Below are 13,943 nucleotides of genomic sequence, written 5' to 3' on the forward strand. Positions count from 1 at the left end.
AACCGAACTCACGACCTTGCGCTTGCCAGGCAGGCGCTTTTGCCGCTGAGCTAAATCCCCAACCCCAGCTAAATCCCCAACCCCGACACTCTGTTTCAATGTACATTTAAAGATAAAACATGATTCTTTACATAAACTTCATGATCAAAATTTGAAACACAAAAATTATTGCTGGCTAATATACTAAAAAACGGAGAATTTATGTCTCTGTTTATTCCCTCATCTAGCGTATGATTATAACTTCTAGGTGCAGCAAGTATATACTGATATTATCAAGCAAATAGTTAAACTCAACAAAGCATCATGTTTGTAATTTTCCAATCCTGGTAGGTATCATTTCCCTTGATTTCAAAACTAAACTGCAAAAATATAAAAAGGATCAATTTCCATCTGTTGTTACATGTGTCTGCTATATTTATGTACTTTTTATATTAATATATTTATGCACGTTTTTAAAGAAAACAGAAAATTCGAGGCATACTTGAAAGAAGAAGCACTAATATAATAAAATTCAGTGTGCTAGTTATCTCACTTCAGCATTTAGGCTTTCATAATTTAATGATCTTTGCTACTACAAATATTTACTACCGCCAATATCACCGGTATTACGTTCCAGTGTTTTACAGGGTGTCCCTACTTGTAAGCAGAATTCTTCAATATAATAAATGCAGGAACACTGCCAAAACTCATAGTGAAACTTCCTTAACTGCCAGTGGGAATTAGGTTCTGGTTTTTACCTGTGCCACAAGCCTCACCGAGTAAATTTGACATCAAATTTAATTTATAAGCCACTAGTCCACTGATGTGATTAACAGCATCTAGTATACATATCTGAGCACAGAGAGAGGGAGACTAGCAAAACAGGTAGTTAGCTTCCATAGTGAGAGCTGATTTAAGAATCACAAAGTAGGAAAATTCTCAAATATAGAAAAGGAATGCAGATACTAGAAATCAAAGATGAGCCCTAATTACTACAACAAGGCATCAGACACTAGGAGCAATATTTTACATGCAATCTTGTTCAAACTTGAGTATAAGTTAGTCTATAATTATCTTCACTTCAGAGATAAAGTGATTGAAGTTAATTAACTTTCCCAAGGTTGTACACCCCTTCAATAATGAAACATGGATACTGATCAACATCCATCTGATCCAAGTCTGTGTGTTACCACATTGCTAATTTCCAAGCAAAAGAGAGTGCTTACAAAAGCCATCTATTGCTATTAAAGTCATTAACTTACAGTAAGACACCAAGAGTCAGGAAAGTTGTTAAATTAATTGATTTCTCCAAAGTCATATCACCAGCAACCTCAGACAAACTTTACAGCAGATCTTTCACTATATAATTTGTTTTAGAATATTCAAATATAGAAATATAAGAGGTACAGATGTAATTCTTAAAACAAAGAGGCACGCAATCGAAACTCCACACAAGGAGAAAGAAATCTTAAGAGGTCGTAAGCCAAAGATTGATTAATAGGCAAAACAGCCATCCCTTCCCTGGGAAGAACATCTTGACCTGCTGCTGCTTTTGCTTCAAATCATTTGGAGACATTCAGGCTGAGAGGAACAGACATTCAAGAAAGAATGGATACACTTTAATGAAGAGTGTGTACCTGAAGCTAAGGAAGCGCTTCTTGCACCTCAGCGCTGTCGTACCCTTCCTTCCCTTCCTCAGCGTTCACACAGACGTAGCACGCCGAGGATTCCTACATGTGGGAATGGAGGGGACTAGAGGCCTCCAAAAAATTCAGATAAAAATAGAAATTCACTCGAAAGTATTTTCAGCCTTTAATGAATGTCATCATCTGAAAAAATTGTTTTGCTTATTTTGACTCAGATTTTCTCTAATCTGATCAGTACAAACTATGTAAGATCAAGGGAGTGAGAGTGGTTGCATAAACTACGCTTATTACTCTCTCAAATGCAAATGTTTCCAGTATATCATAGAACAATGGCTTGAAAGCTTAAAACATTACCGTGGTGGTGATGAAACACGCGGTTAGTGTAACAAAGCTCTAATATTTAGGAAATGGATTTTAAAATTCATCAACTATTCTACTATCTACACAGGCTTTTCACTTTGGAGAATTTCTATTTAAATATTTGTTTTGTACAGAACAATCTTTACATTTCTTCGACGCACTCCATTAGTAAAATTCTAAAAATGTAGTTCTGGATTTATTTTTCTACATAGTACTCACTTTCAGAATGCATATCTATAAGCGTAGAGATTCATTTTCCAGGCTTTTGTCAGGTGAGGAAAGAGTGATTACAATATTCACTTTCAACTTACTGAGATAAAACTTTCAATAATATTAACGTGGAAGAAACTTAACAACACTACATGTCCTTTTCCTCTTTCATGTATTTCGGCAACAAACTACATAATATATTATTAATATTTTTGCTTCATAGCATCAATTAACTTTTTAATTAAATAAATTAAAAAATGTCTTTTAGATGTATACACATTTTTAATTTCTAGTGAATTTCATTACTTTACATATGCATATTCGGGTCTCCATTTGATATATTCCTTCTGCATGAAAGGATTTTTGTAAGATATCTTGTAATGTCATGTGAAGTTTTATTTTAAATAAATTGTTTAATTGCTTCACTGAAAAAATAAGTTTTGACTTTTCAATTTTGAAAGATTTTGGTGGGGGAGCACAGCATTTTGAGTTGGCAGATTCATTTTCTTCTTTTATCTTCAAAGGTGTTTCATTGTATCATTTTGCCTTTTTCAGATGAGAAATCTGCTGTAAATTTTATGTGTTTTTTCCTGGTATAATGTTGCTTTTATCTCTGCTTGTCTTCAAGACTTTATCTTGAATATTCATTTTCTAGATGTTTGGCTATGCTATGTCTAAGTATGTTTTTATCTTTTATTATGATTGGTAGTCTCTTGGTTTCTTAGACTTCTGGTTTGATGTTTACCGTTAATTTTGAAAAACTCTTACTTTTTACCTCTTCAAGTTTTTCTTCTTCCATGTTTTCTGTCCCATCTATTTTTTGAGCTCCAATTACAAGTATAAGATTGCCCCCATCCTTCTGTTAATATTTTCTTAAAAAATATTTTTCTTGTGTTGCACATTAAATAATCTATATTGATCTATTTTTCTGATTATTGTCTCAGTCTTGTCTAGTGTACTTAAAGGTTATTAAGAGACTTTTATCTTGGATATTGTATTTTTCTCTCTAGCTTTTCTTTTTGCTAGATTTATTAGAATTTATTTTTTATATTTTATCTCATTTTTGATATTCTTTTTGTTTGTTTGTTTGTTTGTTTTTTTGGTTTTTCTCCGGTACCGGGAACCGAAGTCATGACCTTGAGCTTGCGAGGCAGGCGCTTTGCTGCTGAGCTAAATCCCCAGCCCCTGCATTTTTGTTATTCTTGTATTCTTATGCACATTGTCTAACATTTCCACTGGATAGCATACTAAATGTTAAATACTTAAAATGAGCATGTGAAAGATGACATATTAATCACAGTTATCCAGATGGAGATATTACCCATGCTTTTGCATCTTGATTTGCTAGTCTTTCTTCTTGGTCTGTTTGTTGCTCAGCGTGATACCCACACTACATTCTTTTAATTTGAGAAGATTTGTAATGCATCTAATTACTGGACACTAACACCACATTTGGGACTTTTTGGAAAAGTGCATGAATCTATTAATGGAACTTAAACACTGCGACAGTTTCAGCATATTGAGTTTGAAATTAATGAATATATTTCCATTTGTGTTTACATGGTCATTAATATCTCATATTATTATTAATATTATGTGCAGGTATGTTAAATGTCATTTGTAGGGTTAATTTCTAGATATTTAATTTTCATTGTTATATTAAAGTGTTATATTTATTCAATTTATTTTCTTCATATATTTATTTCATATCCAGTAGTCTTAATAAATTTTTATTGATTATAATAGTTTTCCTATGGATTTTCATGCTAATCTAATAAATTAATTTGGGAATTATTGTTGCATGTTTTAATGATCTGAATACAGATTATTTTGCTGAAGTTTTTAATCTTAATCTATCAATTCACTAAAAGAGATATCTAGACTTGGATGGTTGGTTTCCTGCTCTCAAAAATAAATTATAATGCATTTCATTGATTTGATTTGTTTAGAAGTATTTAGTTTTTTTCTTTCTTCTCATTTTAATACTGACAAATTGTATTTTTTCTACAGGTTTGCCATCCTAATCTATATTTTCTAATTTACTGACATAAAGATGCTTCATAAATTGTCCTTTCCATGTCCACAGAATCTATAATAGCATCTCTCTTGTCACGTTGATATTTGGTAATTTGTGTTTTCTCTTTTTGTCTTGATCATTGTTTTTCAGGATTTATGAATCATTAATTTTTTAAATATCAACTTTTGCCTTTTGACTTATTTGCTGCATATGAAATAGATATATTGATAATAGCTTGACAAATGGACAGGAAATTAATCTTAGTTATAGTACTATTATTTTTCTTTTACTCACTGGGTTTGGATATTTCTTTTTTAATGTTTAAAATGAGAGTTTATGCTGTTGCTTTCAGCCTTATGCGTGAATATGAGGGTATAAGTTTTCTTCTAAGCAATACTTTAGCTGAATAGCAAACTTTTATGTTATGTATTCTTTATTATTCAGTTTCAAATATTTCCTAATTTCAGTTGTGATTTCTTGGGTCATGAATTATTTAGAATTATATTGCTCGTGTTCCAAACAGTGGAAGATTTATTTTTTAATTTTTTGTTTAGTTTAACTTTACTGTCAGAGAATATATTCAAGTGATTTCATCACTTTGAAAGTTTTTGAATAGTAAAGTGGTCAATTTTAGAAAATGTTCTGTGTTCCCACAAAACAGTGTGCATTTTATTAATCATTCTGTTGCAATTTTAGATATGTTAATTGATTTAAAATTTTTAAATGAGCTTCTAAGCTCTTATACGTATTTATCTTTATAGCTACTTAACAGTGCCTGAACTAAGTATGATAAATTTCTCACTATGATTATGATCTGTCCATTCTTTTATTGAGATCTCCCACCTTTCCATGTTTGTTCTTTATTGAGGCTGCATTACTGGCTATTCACTTAGAAAGGAGGTGTCTTCCCTTTTTTAAATCCCTGCATAATTATTAAAAGTATATCTTTATCTTTCATCTGAAAGTTTACTTTTCCTAATATTAGTACTGCTTTATTGACTTTCTTTGCTTCAGTGGGGCTAGTCAAATAGAGTTAATACCAGCATCATCTGATACCTAAAATGTATTTCTTTTAAGTAGTATGTTATTTTATTACTGCATTCAATCAGACAATCATAAACTTTTGAGTATTCACTTTGTTTACTCTTAATATAATTGCTGATATAGCTGGTTTAGGTATAACCCCTACCTTTTATTGTATCTTCCCTCTATTATTTTATGTTCCTCTTTCTTTGTATTACTTTTTAATCACTACTAAAATAATTCTTTTTGTCATTACATCTTTTATTTTTCTATTTCCTAGGTAAACTGAATGTTCCAATTCATCCTTAACTTACTACAAGCAAATGTACATAGCTACTTTGCAAAATACTGGCACGTATTTTTAAAGAATTATGCAACTGGGTGCTTTTGGAGAATTTCAGTGACTCTTGAGTATAAATGACTCTTGAGGCTAAATGCCTATTTTGATTTGGTTACTAATGCTTATGTTTTTAAATAGCATATTAATGTCAGTGTGTTATGGAACACATTAAAATACAGACTTTTTATCCATGATGAAAATATCTATTTGTTGAAACCCAGAAGCAAAAAAAAAAAGCTGTTTATTTGTGTTTAGTGATAATAATGGATGTCGAAGACTATATTATCTGGTTTATTAAGAACTGTAACAGAGGGGCTGGGGATTTAGCTCAATGGCACAGCACCTGCCTGGCAAGAGCAAGGTCATGAGTTCGATTCTTGGTACCGTAAAAAAACAAAACAAAACAAAACAACAACAACAAAAGAACTGTAACAGACTGTATGCAAAAATGTTATTAGAAAAATAAGATCAGCAAGAGTAACTATGTCTACTCTATAGACAATGATGGAGTAGCCTATGTGCTCTGTTCACCCGTACTACATAGTTTAATGACGAAGTTCAAGACCTTACAAAGCTGGAATTAAAACGTTTTTCTTTAGAACTTGTGGGTAGCTAATACATGAGAAAGTCTTGATTTTAACTTCAATTTTTGAGAGAAAAAAATTATAGTGCAACATAAAGAATTAAGAATTTTGTCTTCCTTATAAATTAGTTTCATTTATTCCAAACCTGACTACCCTTGTTATCATTGATTGAGAAGATGATGCTTCTTTAAGGTGTAAACTTTCAGAGCTTCATAATATATATTTCAAGTTTTGTAATAATATAGTGCTATTTTTTGTAAGCTAAAATTATTTCTCAAGATTTTCTACTTCTATTTGCTGGATGAACTTATGATTTGATCAATGCTCAAATTATCTTCATCTAATTAAGATTAAATATAAAACACTGACCCACAGTGTTATATTTATGGATTTGAATATAGTTACTATATCTGAGGCTATAATGAATTATCAGACCAGTGTTATTCCATTGATTCTTCTTAACCCACATACACGCAAATTTGATTTTATTTTCTACATTGGCCACACAAATCTGCAATTGCAAACAATATGTTCAATTATTTTTCAGCTTTAAGAATAGGATCATAGGGGCTAGGGGTTTAGCTCAGCGGTACAGCGCCTGCCTAGGAAGTGCAAGGTCGTGTGTTCGATTCCTGGTACCATAACCATGCCCCCCCCCAAAAAAAAGAATAGGAGCATAGAAATATTTTCTTTGTTGTAGACTACACTCCAATGAAAAACCTTGAACTTCTAAAATCATTTTATATTAATCTCTTCTATTGAGACAAGTCAAAAAAATCAAATTTGCTTTCAGAACGTTTCTTCTACTTTCTCACATCGCTTCTGCCTGATTTCTGCAATGCGGTGTCCCCTTGGCAGTCTTCCATATCTTCTTCATACTTCAGTTCCAACCCAAATCCTTCAAATGACCATCAAAAATATTCTTTTTCTTTCCTTCCTTCTCTCTGTCTCTTGTTTTTCCTGATTCTTCCATCTGTGCAAAGTTGTTACAGGAGAGTCAGTAAGGACGAGAGCTGGTGTGATAGGCAGGCACAGCCCTGGTGTGTCGTGGAGTATGGAGTTAGAACATGAGCAAGGCTAACAAGGCATCCTCAGAAAAGGAGCTGACAATCGGTTCTGAAGCTGGGACCCTGCTCAAGTAACTAGGTACGTTGTTAGAGATGAGAGTTACAAACCTACTACAGGTACGCTGTGAGGTCAGCTTATAATATATAGATGACAGATGGGTGGATAGACATAAAGGCATAAATATCCACTATTATTCATCCTCTGAGGACACCTCAAAGTGGAGATCTTGTACAGCAATGAGATCATCTAACACTCAGTTAGCAACCTTGGTTTCTAAATATTATTTGCCAGTGATAGAAATAAACTTTCTTGTAGAAATGGTTGATTTTAGGTCTGTGCAAAAAAAGTACAAGATAAACCTATATTAAAGAATTGCTCCAAGAATGATAGGAACCTGCTCTCCCAGTTATTTATTGCTACATGATAAACCACTGAAAACAACAGCTTGAGACGATGTATTATTATTTTTAATGGTGCTGTAACTTCGGCTGGATGGTTAATGCTTGGGATTACTCAAGTGGTTGCAAACAGAGGGAAGCTGCTCTGTAATCATCTGAGGGCTCTACTAGGTCCCAGAACAGCTCACTTCTGTGATTGGTAATTAACATAGGCTGAGTACCTACAAGTATTTTTTCCATGTACCTTGAGATTATTGCTGAATGATTCCTGGATTTTGGAAGAAAGCATCTAAGAACTAGCATTTTAAGAGACCAGAAAAGAAGTTTCAAGATTTCTTAAGATTAAGCCTGGAAATAACATTGTGTCACTTCTGCTGCATTTTGCTGGATACCAAAGGCAAACCAAATTCAATGTGGCAGGTAATTATACAAACTTTATCTATACTGAAGCATGACTCATACACAAGTCATCTTTGGATTCTAGATAACAAAATCTGTCTTCTGGCCCCAGTGATTTATACCTTTCCTAAAGGTGAAGTACATTGCCCTGTCTTCCCTTCTCCACCAAATCTAATATGTGATGGGATGTAGTGTAGGCCAGATGTTCTATGCACATGCAGATAAAAATTTAATATGGTTCCGAACCTATGTTTCTTAAAGTGCAGTTCTTTAGCACAGTAAATACTAAGGTAAATAAAGTGTGAAATGATTTTAACTGATTAACCCTATTAAATAAATCACATGTTATAAATTGAAAGGTAAGAGCTGCCAGATACCAGAATATAATTAGGGTTCTCTAAGAAAAATGAAATAATTACATATCAAAATAAACACTGGAAATATACAGAAGAGTTTGGAGGATATATGAGAGTTGGCAAGTGTTTCTGTAAAAAGCTTTACTGTAAATAATTTACTCTATGCAGGCTGAGTAGAGTCTCTGTCATTCATTTTTTTTGATAACGTCTTGAAAATATAAAAATCATTCTTGTATACCATTTAAAAGTATCATAAACCAGATGGCATTCAGAGAATAATTTTTCTACTCTTATATTATAGCAATGGTTAGTAGATCTAGAATTTTAAAGAACTATACCACCTTTGGTCAAGTGGGTATTTAGTATTTTTAAAATAGCATGTATAGGGTTTTCATGAGCAACTTTCTATTTTAATATTTTTTATTATAGGCCATATCTATATCTTAAATATATAGGTGTGAAAAGACATCTGGTCATTATAAAAATCTAAAGTCAAATTATGGTTTATAGCAATTATAAAATTAGTATACTGCTGTTCCACTGAAAAATGCATTTTCAGTTTTTTTAGAGGATAGAAAAGGCAGATGTAAGGGTAATACATTTTAATATCATGCCCAACCATAGCACTTTCTGTGATGCATTTCTCCAGTGTATATAATTTGCTTTCAAACTACTCTCTGCTTAGTTACTAAATATTTCACGTGAACTGCTGAGGGCTCTTCATCTCCCAGGCAGTCTGCTGAGGAAGCAGATGCAAATTGTGCTTGGTCATCACGCTGCTGGACTTTCTAATGGACAAACTATAAAAGTTATTCATGCAGAGACTGGTGTTTTTCCTTTTTGTTATTGAACCTGAACTTAATGGGCAATAGAATGAGTACTCTTTGCGCTTCAAAAACTAAACTGGGCAGAGGAAAAATTTTGAAGTTGTTTCTTGAGGTGGAAATAAATGACAGTTACTCATTGGAAGTTTCTAGAAAGTTTGACTTCATGTCGGAGTAAAATTCCTGCCTGGGAGGACGAGGACAGGTAAACAATGCCAAGCACAAAAGGTCTTTCTCATTGTTATTAATTCTAAGTTTGCTTTTCCCAAGGTCAACCTTAGGCTGAAACCTTTCCTAAGGTTTACCCTAAGGCCTTGTAGTTAAGAGTGTAGGATTTGGAGGTTGAGCATCTGGGTTAAAAACATGTATCTAGACCTTTGCTACAAAGGAAAAATTGGGAAAAATTCAACAACTTCTCCTGTCTTCTGTTTCCTCACTGACAGACAGGGATAAGAATCACACCTTCACACAGCTTTCTGAAATGGGTTACATTAAATAACACTGTATAACTCCAAGGAATTCTTAGAACAAAATAAATGCTCAGTAAGTGATAGCTATTATCAGTTTGTTAAAAAAAAAGTTGAGATCAAAAATATGAGTGATAATTTTGAAATGGAAGAATAATAAAAATATCAAATAAATAAACCAATTAAAATGGACAAACAGAATAAATACTTCAAAAAAGAAGACAATCAAATTGATGCACTAAAGCCCACTCATAAGCAGCTATTATTAGACAAAAGCAGTACAATAAGTTTAAGGGAGGATCTGGAGAAAGAGGCTTGCACATTGTTGAAGGGAGTGTAAATTATCACAACAATTATGGAAAACAATACAGCGATCCCCCAAAAGGTAAAAATAGAACTGCTATATGATCTGGTAATCTTACTTCTGGGTATATATCTAAAAGAACAAGATCAGTATGTTAGAGAAATATCTGGTCTCCCATGCTAACTGCCGCATTACTCATAATAGCCAAGACAGCAGATAAGCTTAAGTGTCTAGTGAGCGAAGAATGGATAAAGAAAATGTGATAGCTAGCACAATGAAATACTGCTGTGACTTCCAAAGGGAGATCTTGTCAGTTTTGATAATGTGTACAAAACGGGAGGAGAGAGGTAGGCTTCTGTAAAATAATCCAGGGACAGAAAGTCACACACTACATGACATTCCGTATATGTAGAATCTAAAAAGGTAGAATGAAAATAAATAAATAAATAAAAATGAAAAAAATAAAAAGGTAGAATGATGTTTATCCAGTGCTGGAAGAGTAGTAGGAATTGGGGAGATATTGACCAAACAGTATCAGATTTCACTTAGGGAAACTAAGTTCAAAAGGTCTGTTGAACAACGTAGTGATTTGAGTTCATAACAATATACACACATATACATATACATATATGTATATATTATACTTGTTAACTACCGAGTTGATTTCAAATGTTCTTGCCACAAAAAATGGCATGTTTGGCCTGTTAATCAGCTCCATGTATCCATTCCTCCATGTATACCAGTTTCAAAACATCATGCTATATACCATAGTATCCAATTTTTGTCAATTAAAAATATTAAATTTAATGATATAATAAAAATTATTAATGGCAAGATATTTGACTGACTTTGTTTTACATTACATTAAAGGAAACACATATGAAATGAGGGACAGTATCGTTATAATGTCAGAGTACATTTTTTTCATTTGTGATGTCATTGATGCTTGGATGCTTTATTTCCTTCTCAATTTTAAAAATGTCATCCTATTCATAACACACCCAAAGGGTGCCATCCTTTGTGGCATGAGGCTGCTCTAGTCACCTTCCAAAATCATCCGTCAGAAGCAGTTTTGAATATCTGCCCCTTAAAGTAATTCTCAACAGTTCCTTTACCTAGTGTACAATGTCCACAGACAGTAGCTTTCTTGTTTTACTTCCCAATAGCATCCATCTTTCTTCCATCAAGTCCAGTGACACTGTTTTAATCATTATTTCCCAAATGTTTCATATTTTACTTCATTTCCATGCTCCTCTAGATGCAGCCTAAAGTCATTCTGAACTTTTTTGGTATCTGTTGTCAGCAGAGGTCAGTGTGCCAGCGATAAAACTGAATCAAAATGGGATCCAATGAGCTTGTAATGAAAATGAGGACTAAAGGGAACACTGCATATAACTGAAATAGCCACGAGGTCTTTAAATAGGAATGAAAGGGAGACCAGAAACACTTAAGGAAGGTGCTCTAAGTTGCAAAGCCAAGGGTTCTGTGACAAATACAAAGAACTAAATACTAGTGTTCTCTTCTGGGCATGCACAGTGCTGGAGCTGAAGGAGATCCACTATATGTAAGAGAAGAAAGGGAAGGGAAGAAAAGAGAAGGCAGAGGAAGAAGACCGCAATTATAGAACAGTTAAAATCTAAGGCAATGAAACCCTGCATTGTTTAGCTCTGGGGGGTGTGAGCGCACTCTATCATTTCTTCGCAAGCACACAAGTCACTGCTGGAGGCCAGTCGAGGATGCCCTGAGAAGCACAGTGCAAGTAACCTCAGGCAGAGTACAGCTTGCCCATGTTGGTGTCCCAGTTTTTAGGGAGCAACTAGACCTATGCTAGTGAACTTAGATTCCACATGTCACTTAATGGATGATGGCTATTGAAAAGATTCTTCCAGGTCATTTTATTCTACCTCTTCTGTGAGCTAAGGCACAGAGTGGGGATGGGTAAGGGACCCCAAGATTGGACCAACTGGAGGGGAGTTTATGTTATACTCCAGCAGTGAATTAGCCTAAACATGTAAATTTTACATACTTGGCAAATGTTGCATGGATTATATGTCCTAATAAATGACAAAATATAGTGATAAGAAAAGAAAAATATGATGGAGAATAAAACATATATTGGGTTTTATTTCTGAGTCAGGTACTTTGCCAATTGCTTTTTATATACAATATCTTATTTTTACCCCAGAAAGTCTATGAAAACATATCATTTTAAAGCTTCATTTTACAGATGAGGAAGCTCTGGAATAAAGTATTTATAGGGCAGAAAATACCATAACTGAGTCTTGAACCACACAATATCACTTCATTGCAATAATTTCGGCATGGATTAAAAGTACTTCCACAGTTAAAAAGTGAAAGGTTCTATTAGCCTAAAGTAGCAATGGATGATTGCCCAGATTACCGTCAGTAATGGGTAGACCTCATGATTTGCATATACACTTGAATTGCATTTTCAGGAATCACCCCTTATTAAAAGCTATTATTTATCTGATTATGTATTTGGCATTTACAACTGAAGCATTATTATATGGAAGCTTAATGTCATCATCAAGAAGATAAACTAGTATCCTTGCCATAAACAGAAGGCAACTTAAACTTAAAATGTGTTATAGTGGTATTTATTTCTAACAAGATATTATTAACCATCAGTTATGGTGAATGTACTTTCTGCTTCCTCACAAATTAAAAGAAAAAGATGAGTAAGACTAGTGTTATAAAATGTTAGAGCCAAAGTTTCACCCTCCCCTTGGTAAAATTAGAAAGAATAAAATCACTTGTTTTAGTAAATAATTTTATGTCAATGTCTTTCTGTGCACCAACTGAAACCATATCACCCACAATTTGGAAGACACTGTGAAGCAATATTTAAGGGAACCCTAAGCCTTGAATTCGATATTCCTTGTTATGCTCCAAATAAACCCAGGGCCTCATACGTGCTAGGCAAGTACCTCTGAGTTACCAGGACATCCTCAGCCATTAATTGGATTTTATATAATTCAATAACAGAACAAATGAAGGCACCAAACTGTCATGTTGACTAATGTGTTATCATTGCATGATTCAGTTTGTGGAGATGAAATGGCTGGAGAGCTCTGTAAGTGTGAAAGATTGAAGATTTTACAAAAGGAGAAAGAGGAGAAAATGAGGTTAAAAAAAATTTCAGGATCATATGACAAGGAGTTTGCTGGTACCATGACAGAAGATAAAAATTCACAGAGAAAATAGTGCAATTGGAAAAATGATCTTTAGTTTTAAAAACAATGAGTTAGAGAGTCTGATGTATTCAAATGCACGATTCTTAGAGATAGACGTGGGTACTTAGTTAGTGATGCATGTTGTTGTAAGTGGAGCATTAGCCTGGAAAAGTCTGAAAGAAATACAATGTAGAACAAGAAGAGAACAGCAAGCACCTAATGTGTTGGATGGGTTTAATTAGGGTCTACAAGGGAATAGATTTAATACAGGACATGCCATTTACAGTATTATGTTATAATATTCACGCAAAACGTCAAATGCAAAAGAGTGTGGGAGATCTGTCCACACACACTAGAGACCCAAAGAATCCAGCTGAATGCCTGGATCCCACAACAATGTCCTGCACGAGTCCAGCTAAAGACCTAGAGCCCATGGCAATGTCCTCCATGAGTACAGCTGTGGGTCTAGAGCCCACAACAATGTCTCATGCAAGTTTGTATCAAGGATTTCCACTGGGAAGACCTAAAGGTCAGTGGTGTAAGTTAGGAAGTCTGTGCTAGCGGGGTGAAGGATCTGTACCAGCAGGCTGAGGGATCTGCACTGGAGCCAGGAAGTGATGCTCAAGGTAAGGACCAGTGCTCCCCAGAAGAGAACTGCAGCCAGCCTCAGTAATTGCAAAGACCTGAGCTCTTCCAAAGATGAGAACAGCTGAGTTCATATCAGGAAAATCAGTACGACAGGCTTCTCCAGCAATAGTACGCCATCTCCCCCTC

This window comes from Chinchilla lanigera, unplaced genomic scaffold (genome assembly GCF_000276665.1).
Source record: "Chinchilla lanigera isolate Chin_1 unplaced genomic scaffold, ChiLan1.0 scaffold00026, whole genome shotgun sequence".
In the NCBI taxonomy this organism is placed as follows: Eukaryota; Metazoa; Chordata; class Mammalia; order Rodentia; family Chinchillidae; genus Chinchilla; species Chinchilla lanigera.